The sequence below is a fragment of the Galleria mellonella genome, unplaced genomic scaffold (assembly GCF_026898425.1).
Source record: "Galleria mellonella isolate WM207_F2 unplaced genomic scaffold, CSIRO_AGI_GalMel_v1 utg21, whole genome shotgun sequence".
NCBI lineage: Eukaryota > Metazoa > Arthropoda > Insecta > Lepidoptera > Pyralidae > Galleria > Galleria mellonella.
The window spans coordinates 1,958,673-1,964,853 of record NW_026442037.1 but is presented as its reverse complement, the minus strand read 5'-3'; positions in this window follow the sequence as shown (position 1 = coordinate 1,964,853).

Below are 6,181 nucleotides of genomic sequence, written 5' to 3'. Positions count from 1 at the left end.
GACTTTTGTACACAGTCTCCCTCTGCTAACTTAGACGCAGATAATATAATACCACAGTATAAGGACTTTGTACTGCGATCCTTATTAATATTATAAATGTGAAAGTTAATATGTTTGTTACCTTATAGCGCCTTAACGGCTAAACCAATCACCATGATATTTTTTAATGGTTGATAATGGTATGGTAACGTCGCCTGCGAACAGTATACGCTAAAGGGGCACCAGCGATTGATGATACATGATATCCTGATGAAATTCACTTGAAACTTCACGGCCGTTTCCAGGGGGAACCGCAAGGAGGTCGACCTGACAGTATGTATTGCTAGCAATGGAGTTACAAATCATAATAATACGTCACCATGACATTTGGTATACACGTACTACATGGGGCGGAGAAATATATAAGCTACCTTTTATCTTGATCGAGTAAACGTATCCCGGTCAAGCGGACAAAGTCGTGGCTAAAAGTTAATGAATATTACTATATTTAGATTACAAATTACAACAAAAGTTTAAGAATAATAACAACTATTTAATGGAAAAATTATCACCTAATAAAGCCCTATGGTAGCAATATTCTCATTATTATTTTCTATAGTTGATTTATTATTATATCAGCCAATAACTGTCCATTGCTGAACATAGGCCTCCCCCATAAGAGGAGATTTGCCAATAGTTACCACGCTTGACAGGCGGATTGACAACCGCAGTTAGGCTTTGGTGATGTTTACCCATCCCTCGACTTTTAAGTTCGTTAAGATCATGTAGTTCAATAATTTGATCTAAACATAAATTACTCATTAATGTATATTTAAAAAGATGTTTATAATAGACAGATAATTTATCTATGGTAAAAATGAATATTGAATCTATGGCAAGAAGAAATAAAAAATCTATGGTAGAACGAATTTAATTTGGTCGGTTGGTTAATTATTACAATGTTAAGTGGATTTGTGAAACAAGTTAAATTGCATTTTTTAAGAAATATAAAAAGGCTGTTTGATTATTTAATTGTATTTTTATTCACACGGTGTCACGGACGGCCCGGACACTACACTCATAAAATATATTAAATTATATTTAAAGTGCTAGCGCCCTCTATCGATAAAATGTGTATATATAATACAATCAAAGCCTGCTTTACTGATGCTTACTATAAACGTTCTTACCGCATGAAAATCTTGCTAACCGCAGCAGCAAAGAGAAAGTCTTTCATTTCCATGCTTTGAAGAGCAATGTATAAAGTTTAAACTCTACCTACTAATCATTTCATGAATATCCGACAGAGGGCTCTGGTACGTTATAGTTAGTCATGAATATGTAAATATTAAAAATGCAGTCTCACCGTTTGGTGGTCGCTGGTTCAATCTCCGCATAAATAAAAACATTTTTATTAATGTGTAAAAATTATTTTTTATATTGTTCTGTAATGATTTTACACTACAAAATTGATAAAATACATACATAATTTACAGCTACAGCAACAAACATAATTTTCTCCCGCGAACGCTCAGGCTGTGGAATGAGCTCCCTGTCGAAGTTTCTCCCAGAGACCACAGTATGGGGTTCCTTAAAAAAAATATTAAGATTTTTTCAGGGTCGACAATGCGCGCTTGGCATGTTTATTGTTGCTGGCATCCATACGCTACAGTAACCTTTTATCAACAGACAAGCTGTATGCTTATTTGCCACCTTCGTGGTATAAAGAGATGTTGGACAGGTGTCGCACTTTTTGGAAATCCCCCTGTTATAATTTTATGATAAAATTACTAGGTAGTTGAACATCCTAGGGTCGGGGTGTTGCCTTGAGGGAGGCACACCCTACATATGACCCTAGGAGGGGTGCACACGTATCCGTGCCCTCCTGTGGTAGGGTGAGAGGGACATTCCCCACCCTAACTAAGAGAGGAGACCTGCCCTACACCACCTACAGGGCGGGCCGTCGCGTTGGATACTCTGTAGTTGTACAAACGGGAACCCGGAATCCAACATAAGCGCCTCGAGGTACGTCGTGTGGTTATTAGTGGGTACGAATCCCACACACCCCAGCTGCCCACCCTCCGGCAGATGGGACGGTCTTGCTGAAGATTTTCCACACGTTAAACAAAAAAAAAAAGGTAGTTGAACATTACCAAAAGTTGGCAATGCGAGAATAATATCTCTGGTATTCTAAGCTTAATCGATATCTTCGTTAAATAAAAAAATACACTACATAAACCGGTCAGTTGCGAGATGAACTCACACGCCGAGAATTCTTTACATAAGTACATATGATATAAAATGACTTTTCTTGCATTTCTAATACAAAATAAACAAATAATAGTTATTATTGTTGTTTTTGGAGGTTTTTTTTTGATAAATTCTCAAAAACGATGCAAGTTAGAAACATCATTCTATTTATTTTGTAACATTTATATGTGTAAGGAAGCTTATGGTGGAGGGATGGGCAGCAGCGTCCTTCTTAAAATATCATCAAAAGCCAAACTGGCGGTTGCCAATCTGCCTGCCAAGCGTGACAACTACTGATAAAACCCCCTTTATGAGGGAGGCTACATTTAGCAGTGGACAGTTAACGGTTGATACATACATATATATATTAGCATGTACTTATATCTTATATAAAATTCTCGTGTCATGTTTGTTACCAACTCCTCCGATAATTTTTATGAAATTTTGTGTGCATATTGGGTTCTATTTTTCATACCCCTCAATGATAAGGGTGACCCTCCCGAAAAAAAAATTTTTTTTACATTTAGACAATTTTTTTCCATTTTTATTTTATTATGATTTAACATTGATTTACGATCAACTCCTGTTTTTTAATCGCGATTTTTATATGGTGCAAGATGGCAATCCAATATAATAATTGTAGTAGGATAAATTTTCATGTATAGTTCTAAAAATAATGTATATGGTAAAACAACGTTTGCCGAGTCAGCTAGTAAACTATAATTATTTCAGATTTTTCGCTGTAGAAACTTTGAAGGTAAGAGAGGGTACAGATTTCCTCTTACCTTTTTGACAAAATTAAAAACTGCATATTTTATCATAAAAATAAATAAATAAATAAAAATCAATTTTACAATATAATTCATTTCATTCAGATGCTGTTCTAGTCGAGCTGAGTCACATCTGAGCGAATTGCTTTGTTATTTATTTTATTTGCTTTACTTTCTTTTACTAACATAGTTTGTAAGGAAATTGTTACCAACAAAATGGACCAAATTGTAGTATGAATAATAAAGTATTATTATTATTATAATGTACAAATAAAGCAAGATGAAGTCATGTAGATAAACTCAATCGAATGTTCTGTTTATTAAGACACCACTGCCTTTTACGTTTATCTAAATTAAGAAAATATATGTATTTACATAAGTAAGCAAACTTAAGGAAGCAATAAGTGTTTATATTAGTTTACACTCATGCGTGCTGTTCAAAGAACTGTGACAACCTTTCACATTTGAGATTTGGTATTCTTGGTACTTAAATATTTCAATTGCTGTGTTGTGTACCCAATATAGCATGGTACACCCATTCCTTTCCTGTGGGTGTCGTAAGAGGCGACTAAGGGTCTTAATGGTCTTAATGGAAACTTAATGGTCCAGGGATGGGCAACAGCGTCCCTCTTAAAACAGAACCAAAAGCCTAACTACGGTTGCAATCCGCCTGCCAAGTGTGGCAACTACTGGCAGAATCCATCTTCATGGAGGAGGCCTTTGTTTAACAGTGAACAATTAACGCCTGATATGATGATGATGATGATGATGATGAAATATTCTAAATAAGACGAGTGAAATACATACGAACAATTAGATTTCATAGTTTGATTTTTAAATCTAATATACAAAATAGATTTGAATAATACTACTCAAATTCTCTAGTGGATTGTATTTATTATTTTTATAAAAGTTTCGTGTCACTGTATGCGTTCACACTAATCTACCAAACCGCTCAACCGATTTTAATGAAATTTTGTAAATGTATATTGTGGGGGGAAAGGGATTGTTAGTAATGGAGACTAAGAGTCCCATTGCTAGCAATATACCTAACCAGGTAGACCTCCACGCGGTTCTCCCTGGAAACTATCACGGTCAATTCCTGATGAATTCGTCATGATAAGCTAACTGGCGTATTTTCATTTTCATCGATCACACTTCACTGGTGCCCCGCCAGTGTATACTGTTAGCACAGGCGGTGTTTTCATTCCATTTTCACTTATCAAAAAAAAATGTATATTGTATCCTCCGACTTGAGAGAGAAGATAGTTTTTATCCGGATAAAAATATCTGTTGCTAAATCTGCATAATCAAATTATAGATCATGATTTTTTTATTGATATTTAAAAAAAAATTATTACTCAATAATTCCCCCTAAAGTACTATTCTTAATAGACATTCCTCTGATTTTACTTTACGTTCGTACTTTTTTTAATTAACTTAAAATGACAAACAAGCTGACGGCCCACCCAAATCGAAAGTGGTATCCGTTGCCTATAGACATGACCAATACCATAGACATAATATAAAATTTTATGAATTCTATACTATTCTACTTATATTATAAATGTGAAAGTTTATAAGTATATCTATGTTTAATAGTTAATATAAGTGTTCTTATTACATCTTTCACAATTTCATAATACTCTGTGAAGTGTAAAAGAGCACTTCCCACTAGACTGACAGCCTGTTTAAACGAGTTTATTTGAACATGAAGAGCATTTAGTGTCAGAGTGTAATTAATTTTACATGCCCGTCACACATTTATGTAACCATCTGATATTTAACGGTCACTAAAATAGCTTCCCCTAATATAATCGGGTATTTAATTAAACCTTATTCAATTTAAGATTGATGAATGTGGAAGAAGCGAGAGAGGTTTGTTTGAATCGAAGCATTTGGCGTTCCATTGTTTCTGCCTAAACTAATGGGAGACAGGCGTGACAGATATGTATGTATGTATGTATTTAATTTAACCATATAACATACTAATTTCTGAGAATTAATTTGTTCATCGTTTACTGCTTAGGAAGACATCCGCCATACAAGTGAACGGGTGCTGTTTGTAGGTACTAGATTTTTTATTATTTATAAGAGGGAGACTTTGTACAAAAGTTGATTGCTTGGGTACCTCTGGCCCATTCGTGTTTCAACCGTGAAGCAGTTGTGTTTGCGTGGCTGTGTTTCGGTTTGAAGGGTGGGATATGGCGTGAATTTACTGGGTACAGAGTAATAAAACCTGAGTCCATGGCAACACATATCCATGGGCAAACAGTATACTCTGTTATGTCCATGGTACTGCTCATGTCTATAGGCGACGTCCACTTTCCATCATTTTCTCAAGTTGTATAAAAAAAATTACTATACACAAAATATTTTTTTATCCTTTTTATTTAGTAGTTTTTATCCTATAAGGATATATCAGCCCCATCATACCCCATCATTAATTAATTTTACAGATACTAAAATAAATAGAGGGAATCTTTGATACAATAATACAGCAATTAAAGATTTGCCGTTTCAGAATGTTATCTTCAAGTATATTTATATAATTTTCTATATATCTAAATATACATTTATATTAATACATATATTTCATCTCTATATGTATTTAAAATGACAATCCAATCATTTGGACTTGTCTTCCATTTTTTTCAAGGCATTTCTTCCACGCACAACCATTCTTTTTATCAACTTCCATTTTCCGACATACACAACATAACCTTCAAGAAAAGGGGCCGGCAAACACACATGCAATGCCGCTGGTGTTACCTGATCATGGACGGCGGTAGTCACTTAATCAGGTGAACCGCATGCTCATTAGCCCCCTGTGTTGTAAAAAAAAATGACAAAATTTTCATCTTGCCTCCGATGAAACTGTTTAACACCATCCAAAGATTGCGGCAAAAAACCGCTTTTAGGTGTGCTGTTTCCGGTAACCTTTTTTTTTAAAAATAATAAATTTAATATTTAATCTTTTGAAGAAAACAATAAAGAATATCTATCTATCTATTTAAACTATATTTCTGTATCATTTCTGATCATTTGTATCATTTCTGCATCATAATGCTGATCTCTTTAATAAATAATTTGAATACTTTATTAAATACTACATACCTACTTAAAATCTACTGTTACATTAATAATGTTAATAATACTATTATTAATATTGTAATTTTTTT